Source organism: Daucus carota, chromosome 8 (genome assembly GCF_001625215.2).
Source record: "Daucus carota subsp. sativus chromosome 8, DH1 v3.0, whole genome shotgun sequence".
In the NCBI taxonomy this organism is placed as follows: Eukaryota; Viridiplantae; Streptophyta; class Magnoliopsida; order Apiales; family Apiaceae; genus Daucus; species Daucus carota.
The window spans coordinates 23,150,312-23,168,943 of NC_030388.2; the positions used below are offsets into that span (position 1 = coordinate 23,150,312).

Here is an 18,632-nt window from a genome sequence, read left to right on the forward strand (position 1 = left end):
TATCCATGTCACAGCACGGACGTAGGCGTTACACTATTTGATGATCTGGCTAAGATGTTTGAAGAAGCCATCAAGAATATAACTACTGGAAATATTGTGGTGATTCTCAGTAGTGCAAAGATTGGGAAGTTTCAAGGTAACATTTTCCCTAACAGACTGCGTACATTAAGGATATTTATTCAGCGTAGAACACTATTACAAAATTATTCACTAATTGTTTTGGATTGTTAGAAGCAAAACCTGATCAATATATTATCTGTTATTTAGGTGATGTTAACCTAACAAATTATCCAGCAACAAGATTTTATATTAATGCTGATCACCCAGCAGTGAAGAGATTGCAAACAAGGTTTTGAACATGCTTCTCAACAATGCCATTCGAATTCAAATCCTTAACAATTTATTATGTTTTGAATATTTTCTTTACGACATATTTTTTCCACAACATACAACTAACAGGTCCAAAGATAAGACTTTTTTGGTAGAAAAGGAAGTCACACTCACTCAGTTAGAAAAAGTTGTTATCGAAGATATGTCGATTGCCGCTATAAAAAAAATGAACAAAGAGGTACAACATATTTCCAAAATTTTACGTGTGCTCAGCTAATGTTCATATAATGTTATTATACTATTGATTGTGGACATGCAGGCCAAGGTTAATTGCAAAGTTACTGTTAAAAAAATTGAAGAGCATTTAAATTGGTTCTTCTACATCTGCATAAAATGCAACTTAGAGCTCGAACTCATTGATGGAAGATACAAATGCAGTGGATGCAGTCGTTTCTTTCCTTGGCCACAAAAAAGGTATTTTTTAATTTAAACATTTAATTCAATATTTAGTTTTTATGATACAAACTACAATTTGACGTGTCCATTATTACAGATTTAGAGTCTTTGCCCTTTGCTGTGATAAAACTGGTGTCTTGCCTTTAATGCTAGCTGATCGCGAGATAAGACGTCTAACGGGGAAGATGGTTTTCGACGTAGAGTTGGATCTAACTGAGGTTTGACTAATTTCCTAATAATTATAAATTTAAATTGCTGCTTGCTTGATTATTTTTCATTAATATCTTTGAGGTCGGGAAAAAATTTAGGAGCCAGGCGGGAATTTCCCGCTTATACTAAAAAATATGCTGAACAAGGAATACAATTTGACATTATCAATTAATCAAGATAATATATCCAAAATGAGTGAAGTTTATGAAGTCTGTGACATACTAATGGATGCTCAAGATAATGTTGGAAATATCAAACATATGGAGCAAATGTCCGAAGAGGCGGAGGATGACCAAAATTTACAGGTAAATATTATCCCATTATTATTTTCTAAGTAGTAAACAGTAATTACACATTATGATTTCTCAAAATAACGTTGTTGTTGGATACAATGGCAGGACATGGATGCTGAAACAGAAGGCTCGCATAATGTTTCGAAGCAACAAAAAAATTCAGCCAAAACAGACAGACAGAAGAATGACAACGCAGGCGTGATTTCATCACAGAAATCTTCATTCAACCGAGAAAAAGCTATCAAGATTAAGAAGGTTGTGTGGAATTTTAGGCGGTTGCTCTATATATTAATTGTTCACAGTTTAACAGGTTTACATAACATTTGCACAGGAAAAGAATCCGATCAAGGAAAAAAAGACAGTTCGTGCAAGGGAGCAGTCAAAGTTGGCACCCAAAAAAAAAGGAAGGAAGCTAATCGAAGTCATAAGCGAGAGTGAGGATGAAGACATGACATTAAACAGCTACCAACTAAAGAACAAAAAACAGGTAAACTATTAATCATACCTTAAATCTTACATAATCCATTTATCGAACATGAAAACTTCAGCTTAATTTATTAAACAGGGGAGCAAAGGCAGTCAGTAATACTGAGGACTAAGGACGAAAATTGGCGTCTATTCTATTGTATCGTGCTCTGGAAAACCTAAGAAAATAGCTCTTTGACAGATAGTGCCTTCACAAGTTTTCATGCTCTTCTCTATCAAACTTTTGCTACTGTCAGATTAGCTTTAAATTTTGTACTTAACAATTTCAGTACTACGTCTGCAATGTATTTTTCCAGGACCTTTGTCCATCGGTTAATATTATGGACTGTAATATAACCTTAAAACTTTTCCAAAAATCTATCAAGATCTAACAGCATCACATCAACATAAATAATTGATTCACCAACTAAACCGTCCACCATTATTACCACCTCCAATATAGATTGGTAAAAAACATTTTACAAAAACCAGGTTGTGGAAAACATATTCCAGAGAAATGTCTTTATCAGATTTTAACTGTTTGTCCGACCTCACTGCCGGATCTTTCAACTGGAAAATTAAGGTTCGAATCATAAGAAACTGGAAGGGGATTTCAACGTCGGGTGATAGTTGGAAAGGAATAAACCTTCTTTTTCTTGATGATAAGGTTTGAAATATATTTTTTCCTATCATAAATATTTTCTATTATATCATTCTGTGCCAAATACAAATCATAAAAACATATGTTATATTATGCAATTTTTTCATACAGAATTTTAGGATGCATGCTTTTGTGCCCGGAAAGGTTTTTGAAGAGCAGGAAACAAAGCTCAAAGATGGAAATATATGCATCATTTCAAACTTTACCATAAAAGAATACGATTCCTCTGAAAAGTTTAGATGTGTTAACCATGATAAACAAATTATCCTAACCAACTTCACTCAGATTGAAAAAGTAGACCTTGAAGATGGATTGATCCAGAGAAACATGTTTGATTTCTACGATCTTATCCAGTTAGAAAACATTGCAGACCAGAACCTCTATCTTACAGGTGATAATACTATTCTGTGACATATCTTATTTCCTACAAAGTTAATTTCAAACATAAAATACTAAATTCTTTATTCTATTGCATCTCTAGATGTTGTTGGTATCATAGAAAGAGACACACCCATAGGTGATTTGGTAAATCGCTTTGGAAAAAAGCAAAAACAAGTAAAGTTCAACATTGTCGATGGCAGGTAATGATTCGGCCGTAAGGTAGATTATTATACCACACATAATCATAGAAATATAATTTGACAAAATATCTCCTATTTTGAAGAACATCTGTAAATGTTTGTTTTTGGGATGCTATGGCTGAGAAATTCAACGAGGCAATCCAATGTGTTGAAGAGTATCCAACTATAATCATCATAGCAAGTGCAAAAATAACCTCATGGCAACCACCAAGGCAGAATTCAAAGCAATATGAAGTGGCAAATGTGACAGCAACAAAATTCTACATCAATTATGAGGATGAGAGCGTGGCGGTTTTAAGGAAAATGTAAGTTCATTACATATACTCCAACCTATTTGAAATATATATCTAAAAAATTCAATTATGCCGAGCATTTTTTTAAACAGGTATGCACAGGGGAAGTTTTCCAAATACAATTTCGTGAATCACGTTAAGCAAAAAGATGAAACACTTACATTGGCTGATGTGAAGAAACTACCAATAAATTATGCTGAGGTAAAAAGCATACTATTATGTTCATAATCCTTCAGGTTATAATTCTATAACATTTAACAAAAATGTCGTTTTCCAGAAAGAGATTATCTGCAAAGTTAAAATAAAAAAAGTCTTGGAGACGGGAGTATGGTTCCGCTACCACTGCACTTCATGCTACAAAATCATTGAGATGAAGAATGGAACTCTAAAGTGTTATAGATGCTCTGATAGAAATGTGCCAGAACCAGATTTAAGGTATACAATTACTACATAGCTCATAACGTTATATTACGTTTTATACTTTAATATGTCATATATAAACTTCTACTGTCATACAAACTTAATAATGAAAACTATTAAAAAAACAGGTGGGAAATACATGTTCAGGCAGAGGACAAGACTGGAGAGATTGATATACTTCTTCTTGATCGTGAAATCAGGACTATATTCAATTTGGCTGTGATTGACTTCGATGAGGAAGTGAGTGACAGTTAGATTTTATTTCCTATTCAAAACTATTGTTTTATCTGTTTTATACAACATCCATGGTTGCTCTAAAAATAGGTAATACAAAACACGAAAGTACCGCAAATTATAAAGGCCTTGGAAAACCAGCATTTCGCAGTTAAACTGGAGATTAAAGACTCTAATATTTTAAAACAGCTTGGTACATACTACGCTACTGGCATTTATGCATGTCCAACAAACGACACTATAGCTGAAGAAGAACTCCTTACTCCCCAATCAACATTCCCAACGACAGTCACTCAGGTAATAAATAGGAAATGATTACAACATAATTATTTCTCTAAGGCTAATGAAGATATTTATTTATTTCCCACAGGATTCAGGTCCAAGCTATCATATCGAAGATTTCTCCGATCCAAACATCAAAAGCCCAGAGGTTGATAAGAGGCCAAAAAGAAAGAAAAAGCTCACCAAAAAATATTGCGAGTAGATATATGAGACTATTAATCATCTAAAGAGCACATCAAGTTTGAGTCTGTAAGTTTGAAGATATTCATTCCTATCTTATAAGATTATTGATTTACCATGATGTACTAAGATTCAGCAGCAAAGTCTTACCATATTTACATAATTGTTTTGATTAATACTTCAGGAAATTATAGACAATTCAACACAAACAGAGCAAATTAATTTTCCCAGAAAAACATCTAATAAAGATTGTTAAATGCACACGGTTTACCTAGCTATAATTCGTCATCAGAGCATAACCAATCAAAAATAACATCAGACACAAACTAACATATCTTCTAATCATCACACCACAAAGATTTTAATACAACATCACCTTCAAACATGATGCCTATATACCTCACAATTAAATTTAAAATTCGAACCTGCCCTCCTGAAAACACAGATATCGCCAGGCAGCAATCGCAGAGATTTCCACAGCAAAGTCCACCCAGTATGGAGTTCAACCCTGTTAGGTCTCTTCTTCAACAGCACGTTCCAAGAATCATTACCATGCTTTATTTTAATAAATCCATTACAATCAATCTTGGACAAAAGGGACTTGAACTTTGCAGGAATTGTCTGAATATTATTGTTCAATTAACCCGTATCAGTAACAAAACCAAAATCTAACCAAATACTCAGAAGTTCAATAACAAAACTTACCACCCCAAAATCATACTCTAGAAGATGAGATGGCTTCAGTTCAACTTCAAAGAAATCACCAGAATCACCTAAATATTGAAATTAACAAGAACAATAAGATAGTATAAAAAACAATGTAACACTAATAGAGAAACAGTTTCAATTCAATCCTTACTGTTCACATTCTTTGGCATACAGTCTTTTCCAAAAGCATTCACAACAAACAAATCAACTCCAAGGTATGTGAAAACCAGGGGCTCAAAAAATGACAAGTTATAGAACTTATAAACTGGTTGCAGACCAGTTATGGTGCCATCCCCTTTATCATAAATCCCCCCTAAGAAACTGCCGTCGCTGACTTGGAATCTTATTTCACGAGGAATTTGAGATCCATACTTGGAAATAAATTCCTCAGACAATCTCTGAATTGGGATTTTAACTGTTTAGAACCTCTCCGAAAATAACAAAAGGAAAAATATCTTCACATAAGTTAAAAATTATAAACAGTTTACCAAAGGTTCCCACTTGCTTGACAAATTTGGGTAGATTCTAATAAACATGCACTGAAAGGGAGAAGCAATTCCTGAAAACATAAATATATTCAGTACATTATACACACTTAGGACAAATTAAACAAGTTGTAACCACATACCGGATATCCCATGCAAATCATATTTTACATCTAACAGAAACACTTCAAAATTAGGCCCTCCAAGGTACTTGAAATAAAAAAACTGACATTCTTTAGGGAGCAACTTTGACAAAAGAGCATGCATGTCAAAGAAACAGCCATCTTCGGCTGAGAACTTGATTGAAAACCTTTGCTCATCCATTGTCTTAATATTTACAATCTCAGGCAACAAACCCCCAAACCGATCAACAAATCCTCGGGGAAGAAACTGAAAACAAACGATGCATTGGTCTTACTAAAAAACGTAGAGAAAGTAATACAAGTGAGAAAAACATGAGCCAATACCAATTTCTGTGGGAGACTGCCTTTCGGGAAAAATATCAAAGCTTTCAAGAAATCCACAGGATACCTCATTTCAGGTTCCATACCTAAAATCCAAAAAAAAACAAATTACAGGACAACCAGTTGCTTTCAGAAAACAGATTGGAAAACAGTACTTTATTCAACAACATACAAACCCTGAGATTTCTGAAAATAGGTAAAATGAGATTGTTCGGAGAGGAACTTTTACCTAAGTCTGAAGAGAGTATACTCAATCTGGAACAATTGCTTCTGATTTACAACATTAACTGCTGCCAGTTATGGCCCAACAAAGCTGTAAGATTAATCACTCCACTGCGTTACGGCTTCCAAGAATAGTGTTGTAATAAAAGTCAAACTTATTCAACATCAAAACTTTACGCAGATATTTGTAATAACTCTGTTTTATTTTAGAGTAGTGCTAAGTGCACATAATTGTGTACAAAAAATAGGTATGTGGCAAGTGATGTGGTGGGTTTTAATTGGACTGGTTAGTTTAAATGCAGGGGAGGCGTCCAATTAAAATCCGCCATGTGTTATGTACATGTTTTTCTACATAATTATGTGCACCAAGTATTTTCCTTTATTTTATTCATTTCATACATTCCATAAATCATAATCATATGTTTGAGATGAGCTTAAAAACAAAATAGCGACGGAATTTAATACTTTGGTTTCAGCTTCTATTTCATTATTCATTTAGGTTTTATAAATTAACTTCTCAAGCTGTATTTTGCTAAAAGAAAAAAAAAATTCATCTTTTCCCAGAATTTATAAAATTTAATATTAAAAAAAATTTATTTACAAATATAAATAGTCTGTTAAAACAATGCCAACATTATGGGGGCCGTTTGATTTAACTTAAAAGAATTTACTTATTGCTTTTAAGTGATTTCTTGATTAAAAGTGATAAGTAATTTTGTACTTATTAGCAATTTAAGTGTTTGGATAAATTCATTAACATTCACGACTTATTAGGTATAAAAATTGCTAAAATATTATAAAATATCTTTTACAATTTTCATACAAATCATTGTGAACTTAATTTTCAAAAAAAAACACATAAGTCAAAAAAAAAGCTAGCATTTCCAACTTCCAAAAATCCAGCTTACAAATCGACAGAACTGATTATAATTTCTTTAACAAAACACTACGAAATAAGTAGAAGTTGAATTGTAAGATAGAAGCTGGGCTTAAAAGCCCAGCCAAACACCACCTATATTAGCATTCACTTTTGCATACTGTAACAAAATTTAAAGAAACTTTACGTCCCTTAACATGTAATATAAGTAGTTCTACTAATCGCAAAATTTATTTTATTTCTAATATCATTTAAATATATAAGTTTTTGCCAAAAAAATATAATAAATTAAAGCCCGCGGTAGCGGGCACAATCCTAGTTTTATATAATTATTCTTTCAAAATATTAAAAATAAAAATTTAGAATCAATTTTAATTTTATATAATCGTTAAAATATTTTGTTCAATTTTTTTTCCTATATTTTAATACATGTGTCTAAAAATTAGACATTAGTTAAAATGAATATACAAAGTATTATGTCACTTCATTTCAAATAAATGTTTATTTTAAATTTTATGACATATTTTAAAGTATATGAAAAATGACATTGAATTATACTTAAACAAAAATAAAATTGAAAAATGACATAATGTATCATTTTCAAGCATTGATATTGATTATTTTATGTGTCGTCCAATTAAAAGTAGTTATCATTCCCATATTTTATAAAAGCAAATTGCCAAACGTTAAAATATGACATAAAATAATATGGCATAAAATCGTGTCGTCTCCTGCAGGCTACACTTACTATTTGTACAAATTTAAGTAGAGACGACTCACCATCCTAGCAGCTCTCAGTTCGATTCAGAAATATCGTCAAGCTTGCTGCTTTTTTGCTATGATGTTATTTACTTCTTTTTCAATATTTTGGCTTCTCATTTCCGACCCCGTTCAAGCTGATCGAAAACCCATGCTGGAAAATATGCGCTGCTTTTTTCTACACCTACTGAAGTGCGATCCTTTGTTCCAACCACTTCCAGCAACAACATTCCATAGCTATAAACATCTGATTTCGTTGACACTTTTCCGAAATTTCTGGAAAATACTTCTGGTGCAATATAACCTATTGTCCCTCTTGCCATAGTCATGGAGACCATACTTTGTTCTTACACAACTTTGCTAAACCAAAATCTGAGATTTTGGGATTGAAATTTTGGTCCAACAATATGTTGTGAGGTTTAATATCGAAGTGGAGGATTCGCTGGGCACAACCTTGGTGAAGATAAGAGCAATTTTTAGCATCTTTTCCCATCCAAGGAATCCTTCGTTCCTATTTTTCTTAAAGACAAAGTTTTCAAGTGAGTTGTTTGGTTGAAACTCATAAACGAGAGCTCTTCTACAGCCATCAGCGCAGTATCCAACCAGACGAACCATATTGACGTGGTGGACTAGGCCGATTGTACTAACTTCATTTATAAAATCCTCTCCACTTCCTCTGGCACCAAGCTTATCATGTAGGATTTTAACAGCAACAACAACATCATTTGAAAGTTGTCCCTTCCCTTGAACACCGATCTATAGCCGCCTTCCCCTAATTTGACTTAAAGTCGTTGGTGATCTTTCTAATATCAGCATAAGTGTATCGTGAGGGCTTAAGTGCTCTGTAATCCCCCAAAAAGGTTTCGACCTTCCACTAGCATCTTTTCTTTTGTTTATAGGACTTTATAGCATAACACAATGCTACAATCATAAGGAATCCAAAAATGATAGCTCCAACTTTACCTACAATATTAAGAAGATATGTTAGGTTAAGCGACCAGTTCTCACATCCAGGAGTATATGCCAAGAGACCCGGTCTTGGTTTAAGTTTTAGGACAGTTTACTAGGATCATATAAGGATCATTAGGACAGTTTGCTCTTATATCACTACCGAAGGCATGCATATATTTTTGGATCTGTTTCTCCATATACTTATCACAACTATGCGATGATTTACAATTATAATGTCTTCCTTTAGTATTTTGTGTCTGAACTAATGTACTATAGTGCGGAGTCAGTTATCATAACTATGTGATGATTTACAATTAAAATGTTTTTATTTAGCATTTTCTAGTCTCATCTAATGCAACTATAGTGCGGAGTAAGTGTAATTGTGAGTTTAGCAGGGATGAGGATTCACCTGTTATAAGAAGTATATGTGATGAACCTGCAAGAGAAGAAAGACAAAAGTTACTATAACACAGTCGATTAGTTCTGTAATTCACTCTCTCTTTCTCTGCTATAGTTCTATGATCTCAAAGTATTCAGTCTTCCTAGATATATGGTTGTAATAAGCATAGAAATATTTAAAAATTCAAATGCATACCTTTGGGCTCTGTGAAAATCTTGCGTTTTTTTTTTCTGAATTTGCAATACTGTCCTTTGACTTCGCAATCACCACAATCAGGTCCGGACCAAGTCAGCCCTCCCACCGTGTAGGGGACATGAAGGGGACATGAGAAATGTTGTACAACTTGGTGCGAGATGTTAGAGGCACTTCAACAGTGTCCAGGAGAGAACAGATGGCATAGATTTGATGATCATGGCTTCTCAGAGAAGTGACAGTACTTATGATACCGAGAAGGGGTAGATTTATAGTCTGGGCATATCTACTTAAATCACTTGTTGACGAACAATTGTAAAATGTATAGTCATTGCAGCCACGGAGTATCTTACCCCACAGAAGACCGCAAGGCTGGCTGCTCCTGATGAAGATTTAATAGTGCACCTTGATTGTCCTTCAGAATAGACCCCAAGATCTCTTTGAATAGATCTGGTAATTGAGCAAATAGCCACAATACTCCCAGGTATACCTCTAAGAAGTTTCTTTAAAGTAACAAGAGGAACCCATCCGCCACCATAACCCCTATCATCCCCAAGTCCAATAATAGCTGTAGTTCACCTCTAACATGAGCCTGGTGGTCTGCGCAGAGGCAACCCTGGACTAATTACAGACAAAGTTGAGGACGCTGAAAGAGAATTTCCTACACGACTAAGGCTATTAACATGGTTGCCTAAACGGAAAATTCCAGCAGAAGCAGGAATACCAACTCTGTTTGCGGACAGTTGTGTACCTGGACCTGCATTGCTCGGAATTCCCAGACCAACAACACCTGTAAAATTAGGGTCTAAGCCATTCAGTTGTTGAGCAACATGCTCTAGAATGAAGGGGCGAATTGTGGACATGGTGATGGTAACGATCCTCCAGCTAGGCAATTTTAAAGAGAGTGACATATGTGATATGTACAAGTTTCTTGTTAAAAAATATTTAGAAGGAACATGTTGTAAAGAGAAGCATTCACACAGTAGAATGTGCTTCACATCAAGTCATTAGTCTCGAAAGGATACATTCAGTTGTCTAGAGCCCCTTGTTCAAAAGCATGCCAAGTAGTAACAAAAACAGAATATGGCAGCAGGTGGATAATCTCTATAGGGATTTGTTGGAAGAATCAGAAACTGATCATGATGAAGTTGTGGAGGCGAATAAGAGTAATAGTCTAAGTAAGAGCATCCTGAAGGACTGGAATGTATCTCATAGAAGTAATGCAGATCAGAGTCTCGTAAAACTACAGCACAAGTGAGAGTGAAAGAAGAGAAAAAGATTGCAAAGAGAAGGGGATGTATATCAGCGGAAAAGATTAAAGAACTAGAGATGGTGGATGCTTATGATGATGATCATATTATAGACATAGAAGAAGCTCCAAGTTTTATTTGATTGATCCTCCAAGCTATAGAATTACTGTAATGTTTAACTTTGGTGTGTCTGCTTATCATCATCTTCTCACAAGTTCCTAGATTTCATAATGAGTACTCTGTAGATCAACCTGATAAATCACAAGAAAAATCTCTACTTCATATTTTCAAGATGATAAGTTCAACACGGACAAAGATTGATGAACTTGAGCTGAGCATTTCATTTGAGAACCAACTATATAATATAAGCTTGTAAACATAAAATAGGACATAATTTCGTTAATAATAATAAGAAGAAGGTATCCTATCCTTTTCATTTCCAACCTTCTAATCTCAGAATTATGTGTTTTAAAAGTCCTTTTCTTATATATGAGTATCGCATGTTGGCATGTATCTGAACACAGGAATCAGTGAATCACACCAGGTAAGACAAAAATTGACATGCAGATGAAAGGATAAGATTTAGACCTGCACTGTGCACATATCATCGTAAATAGCATGGAGTAAGATAGTAAGGATTGGAACACACAACCTCTCTAACAATGTCAATTGTGTCCTCTACCCACAAGATTTTCCTATCGTAGCTCGAAGAAGATAAGCTTCGTATATAGTTAACATATAGTGAAAAACAAAATATTTGTGCAACTCTGTTTATTCATTTGAATGTCTTCAATCTTCAGTTGTCTAAAAAAGAATCAACACAATCGTTTTAGTTTTGAAAAATTAGTCTTTCATTTTGCGTTTTTTGCGCTGTTTGCTTCAGTGAAGTTGCAATTTGGCATCATACAACTTCTCAAAATCTTGCCATTATGACCACTTGGCATCACAGATTTAGTAGGGATAATCTCATAATTAGCTTGTGTTGATTGATGTCATAATCTTCTCCTAGCATAAGGCCACAATATAAGACTCGTTTTTTGGCATACATATGATCGGATTTCATCTTACAATCTAGATGTTCCAAGTTGGGGAACGTGATCATTCACTGTACATGGTTTTGTTATTGTTTCGCGCAAGCCTGAACCTTAGAAAGAAGGTGAGAGACCAGACACCTTGTCGATAACGGGGACTGTAAAGTCATGCATGTATCATCCTATCATAACTCTAAGAAAATGAACTTCGTATATATGTTCAAGATCCTTTAGACATGCTTAGAATGCATCTTTATATCTATCAGGGTTTCAAACTCCATCGTTTAGTTTAATATCTATCAGGATTTAGATATAGAGAGAGAAAAGGAACAAGTAGCGTCGTAAAATGATCGGGGCGATACTAGGTACCTCTGCTCAAGTATCGGATCATATATTGTTAGCTTATCCAGATTTGGGTCTGTGATCATTTTATACAGATATAAACCCATCCCAGGTAATTCAGATCCGCATCTGAACCGAATATGATCCAGTATCGTATTTTTATTTTTTAACTGAGTAGTTAATGATCCATCGAATATGAGCCGGATATGATCCACTAATATTAAATATCATTATTATTTCAATTATGCAAATAATTATCATTTTGTCCACATGCTGCTCGCTCAATTAAGAAGAGGAAACCAACAGAGCCAAACCAAGATAAAGAGGTTAAATATGTTGATGAATTAATCAAAAGAAAAGACGGTGAGGTAGGAAAGACGAAGTAGTTTAAACTGGAAACATCTCGCAATTGATATATAACTATATAATATGTTTTTTTAACCAACAACCGAGAGAAATAGGTTTAAAAAATTGTTTCCGACAAATAAGACATATACTTTTCACATAAATATGTTAACGAGAAGGAAGTGTTATACTTCAAACACAAAGCAAATGCAGTTAAATAACAAGTCAAGGGAAGAACATTGCAAAATATAGATTAGCCGGGTATAATAGTAAACAAACCTAAAAATAGTACGCTCCTAATACTCTGAAAAAGATAGCAATAGCTCTTACGTGAACAACAATCTGAAATTCTACTTCAAAACTTGAAACCAACACTCCAACAGTTTCACCGATTGAGAACTGGCCTCCCTAAGAATCCAGATTATAAGAAATGTTGCCACAATTTTTGAATCATATATCTCTTCATCACCTTTTCTAACTATATTCAAATATCTTCTATCAAAAGATGTCTCGTTCAGTGCCGATACGAGGTCATATATAATATTTTATAAAAATAATTAATCGATTTATGCTAACTCTTTGAATGATTATATCAAAATCAACTCTAAAATTGTTTTTATATTAGTAACTTTTTCAATACCAAAATGATAACACACAAAATAAAATTTAATATTCATATTTTATGTAATTTTTTACCGTTTCATAATATAAATAAGTCATGTTCACATTCATTAGAATGTTCAATACTAAAATGATAACACATAAAACAATATTTTAATAATCATATTATGTAATTTTTTTACTGTTGCACAACATATAAGTCATGTCAACCTTGATTATAATGTTCAATACCAAAATGACAACACAAAAGAATTTAATATTCAGATTATATAATTTTTTTACCGTTGCACAACATTATCGATAATATTAGTAGTTTCATCTTTTTTCTCAAAATTTTAATAAAATAAATACTCTTTTGGAAAAATGGATCTCTCGTAATCATCAAGACATGACATTTCTTGTTGTTCAAGTCTCCTTTTCATCAAACCTACGAGCTATTATTTTATCAATATGCTCAAACTTGACAAATAGTTTTGCATAACTTAGTACAATCAGCTCTCGTCCCTCTCCAAACGAAAAATCCCCTTTAACTGTAAACCCTGAGGCATATCTTACAGCAAAATTGTCGTCAATCATACCAATAATCTCTCATACAATATATCTATTATCCTCTGATAAAGATATTAAACACAATCAATTCTTTATCACTAAAACACATTTAATTTAAAGATATGTATACACCAATATTCAATTATGAGGTCTTTAACACCCATGTCCAGAGGTCTTTAACACCCATGTCCAGAGTTTTCAAGGGTGAATTTAGGATGTAAATGAAATGAAATGTAACATGTTCGGCATTTGTTTCCGAGTTAAAAAAAAAACATATAAAGTGAAACAACATTAATTCCTGAATTAACAGAAATTCAGTCCCGACCCAAATTCCTATCATGCCTCGTTAGTCTATCTTGTATAAGATCTCAAAAGCATCTTTTACTTCATCAACTGTTCTTATACAATCCAGATATAAAGAAACTACACCTCGCTACATCAAGTCTAAGGTAAGATGCATGCCACTTTTTTCGAAAGAAATAAGACTAAATAATATTTATTTCCAACATCAACACAAGATGCTACAATTAATAAATGAGGAACCTCACCTTGAACTTTAGCATGTAAAATGACTTATCACTAACAATAGCGACCTACTCTCAGCCAGTAAACATTCCGAAAAAAATAAATAGTTTTCAACAGGAAAGTCAGGGACAGAATGAATAGTTTCAGCAATTAGCAGATAAAACAGGTTTTAACAAGTGCTAGAAGGTGTTTGATGAATACTTTAACTATGACATTAATTGTTTGAATCAACCTGCCCGCAGCCCAATCATAGGAACAAATAAATTCTTTTGAGCAAATTTTCAATAAGGTTCCACCATATATACGCTCAGCAGAAAATGATGGCTTGATGCTTTTTTTTCCTGTGAAATATATAACATTATTACAAATATATAGATCATGTGATACGCAATCATGTCATTTAGGATGAAGTTTTCTTTTAAAAAATTTAGACTCAAATGCAAATAGTCATCATATATTGGATAATGTTTGATGAGGAAAGTTTGAAGAACAAGAGGCAAAACAGACGAGAAGAAATGAGTTGTATAACTATAAAAAAGAGCTGCACGTCAGGATAACTTCAGCTGGCAATAATGATACTTTCTCCAACATGCAACTAAACAAGGTTTCAGAGCTAATTTCTCTCTATGTCATACATATTATTTTTATCTTAAAATCGATATAACAAATATACATCAGGCCGAGGGATGATATCAGAGTCTGTCTACGCACAAATGAGTATTTGGCAGAAGGGTAAGAAGAATATATGAAGTTACAAACCTGGAAATCTTTACGACATATTTTGATTCTCGATGCAGTTTCCCTAGCAGCATATTCTCCAGCAGGTGACCAAACAATCTGCAGTGCTGAACCGGAAAACTTAATTTCCCATGCCAAGTCTGTACATATATGGTATTTACCATTTCCAAATACAGCAAATTGCCCATTGGGATTACGCTTTAAGCTCTTGGAGGAAATATAGTATCATGCCGTTACATAGTTGTGAATAAGTGGTCTGTATCTATGATCTTTAAAATTATTATTACGGTCAAGCATTTTACATATAAAGTTTTCTTATATGCATATATATAATATAATGCAACAGGCAAATACCAACCAAAGAAAAATGAAATCCAATCCAAAAACAAAATATGGGTAACTGACTTTAACAAATTAAAAAGAACATATTCAAAATAAATTTTATCTGACACGGGAAGACTACGATACCTTAGTTATGAGTACTGAATACACAATTTATTTATTATTAGACGACCTTGTGAATGAGTATACAAGGATTATATATCAGCAGAGGATAAGTACACAAGGATTATATATCAGCAGAGGATGAGTACACAAATCAATCTGTACAGAAGATTTTATATAATCCTTGTATCACAAGGATAAGAAATTAAGAAGTGTCGCATAAATTAGACATATGAACTTTACCCGTAACGAAAGAATATGAAATAGATGTTAAGCATTGGATTGATGACAGCAAATGAAGATTATGATCGATATGAAAAGAGGATTCACCAAGTTCACATGTAATGAATCTAATGATTCAATATTTTTTCTGTAACTATCTCGATCAATTCTCAGGACTTGTTGATGAACATCTTACAAACTATATATACAAGGACCAACTCACTTGTGTATAGAAATCACAGGTGCCCAACTCCTTAATTGCCAAAGGCAAACTCTCTCCATCAGAAACCTTAAAAGAAAGATGGAAAAGCTTGAAATTTTAATAGGGTGCCTCGTTGAGATATGTACTACAACAGCAAAATTGATCCACTAGGAAATGAGGAGACCTCATGATCTGATTCCACACTAATGTCAGCAGTTTGGATCTTCTTATGTTTTATCCATACAACTTTTCCGCTGATGTCCATACTAGCTGCAGGCTCTTCTCGTCCAATTTTCACCATCACAATCCCCTCAGCAAAACCAATAACAACCCTGTGGAAGAAGAGTAACACAGAGATATTGGTTCGCTTCTGACAGAAATCAGTTTGACACACTCAAACTTGTCAGGCAAGAGAACTGAATATTTTTTTTAATATCACAATCAAGAAAACCACACAGATCAAATCAACTCTAAACTTCAATCTATCACCTCAAGAATTGACTTTTCTACAAGGCTCTCGGAGGAGATGTTGGTTGATAATGCAATATTTGAGGTTTCAAGTAGAGTAATAATCTAGAACTGCAATAATATTGTTAAAGCAACCTATTATCTAACAAGTGATCCCTCTTGTTTACATGAATTGATATTGAACTTGCAATCAGAATTGTTAACCTTGGACATGATTGAATAGTCAGACTACTTAATGTGATTATAATGACCACCAAGAAGCAATGGTGGGTAAGTAAGAAGCAATGGTGAAGGTGGCTTTGGTACAGTATATAAAGGTAAACTTCGAAGTGGAATTGTTGTTGCTGTTGAAGTATGAGTTTATTGCAAAACGCAACCAACTGGATTTCCGAAAAATCACTTTTAGGCATATATTTTATATAATTTCATTTTGCACCCTGTTGGTTCGTTTGACGCGTCACTTTGCACCCCTTCTGTTAAATTTGTCTGTTAAGGTTAAAAATCTCGGGGGTAGTTTGGGAAATTTAAAAAAATTAATTTTAAATAGATTTTATTTAATTTTTTTTGACCCACTAAACGATATTTTTTGAAAAATCTTAAACAACGAAAGTTGTAGGGAACGAAAAGATCTTTTTAAAACAGAAAAAATCAAAATTATTGGAATCTTTTTGTAATTGTTTAATAAATTACAAAAATTTAATATCTTGTAAAAAGTCGTAATGAATTCAATTAATTTTCAATTTCGATGATTTTTTATGATTCGGAAAACACTTTCAATTGCCTATAATTTCAAATTTTATTTCGAAGCTAGAATCAATTAAAACCTATTTTAATTGAATTTAAAACTAAAAAATGAGTTGTATACATTATTTTCAAAATATTTTGAAACATAATATGTGGAAACAACATGAACGAAAGTTATAGGCAATCGAAAGAGTCTTCTGAATCATCAAAAATCATTAAAATCTGAAATTGATTGAATTTATCACGAATTTTTCCAAGATCTCTGATTTTCGTAATTTATTAAAAAATTACATAAAAGATTTCAATAATTTTGAATTTTATTGTTTTAAAAGGATTTTTTTCGTTCTCTACAACTTTTGTTTTTTAAGATTTTTCAAAAAATATCGTTTACAGGATCAAAAAAATTAAATAAAGTCTGGTTAAAATTAATTTTTTAAAATTTCCCAAACTACCCCCGAGACTTTTAACCTTAACAGTCAAACTTAACGGAAGAGGTGTAAAGTGACGCGCCAAACGAACCAAGAAGGTGCAAAGTGCAATTATATAAAGTATATGCCTAAAAGTGATTTTTCGGAAATTCAGTGGGTTGCGTTTTGCATAAAGTATTAAGCAATTCCAGTGGTAGCCGCCACGATTTCACCAATGAAGTTGGTACAATTAATAGGATCCATCATGTTAACATTGTAAAACTTTTTGGCTTTTGCTTTGAGAGCCAAAGGTGTGCTCTAATCTATGAGTTTATGCCTAATAAATCTCTTGATAAATATATTTTGGTTGAAGGAGGAACGACCACTTTAAGTTGTGAAAAAATTTATGAGATTTCATGTGAAGTGGCCTGTGGTATTGTGTATTTACATCGAGGTTCTGACATGCAAATTTTGCACTTTGATATCAAGCCTCATAACATTCTCCTCGACGAAAATTTCAATCCTAAAATATCTGATTTTGGTCTAGCAAAATTACGAGCTACTGATGATAGTATTGTGACTATTTAGAGAGAAAAAAAAAAAAGAAAAAAAAAAGAGAAGTATTGTGACTATGACTGCTGCAAGGGGAACACTGGGATACATGGCTCCGGAGTTATTTTACAAAAATATTGGAGGTGTTTCAAACAAGGCGGATGTCTTCGGAATGTTATTGTTTGGAAATGGTGGGGCAGAGGAAGATTTTGAATCCATTTACGGCCCAAACTGGCCAATTTGACTTCCCTTCATGGATTGATGATCAAATAAGCAAAAAGAATGAGAATAAAATTGAAGATGCTGCTGAGAATGAACAAGAGTTAGTTAGAAAGATGAGTATTTTAGCAATGTGGTGTATACAAATGAAACCAAGTGATCGTCCTTCAATGGACAAAGTTATTGAAATGCTTGAAGGAGACACTGAGGTTTTGGTGATGCCTCCAAACTCTATGATTTATTCGCGTGAGGTGCCAGTCCACAATCAAGAACTCAATCAAATATCTACCGAGTTGATAATCTAGTTATTCGCGGGAGGTGCCAGTCCACAATCAAGAACTCAATCAAATAGCTACCGAGTTGATAATCTGACAGTAAAGGTTATTCGGGGATTATATACTTGATCCTCAAGCTGATGATGTCATTTTATTTCCTTTTTCTAGCCTATATTGAATGTACTAACTAAACTGACTTATACGGTTATACTAAAAGTCAAGTGCTCAAGGATTT

At 33.4% G+C, this 18,632-nt stretch overlaps 2 pseudogenes; one reads left to right on the forward strand and one right to left on the reverse strand.

The window, feature by feature from the left end:
- Window positions 1–8,036: 8,036 nt before the first annotated feature.
- On the reverse strand, window positions 8,037–10,326 carry LOC135148520 (rust resistance kinase Lr10-like; annotated as a pseudogene).
- A 194-nt stretch (window positions 10,327–10,520) lies between these two features.
- LOC108198380 (rust resistance kinase Lr10-like) lies at window positions 10,521–18,554 on the forward strand (annotated as a pseudogene).
- Window positions 18,555–18,632: the final 78 nt, after the last annotated feature.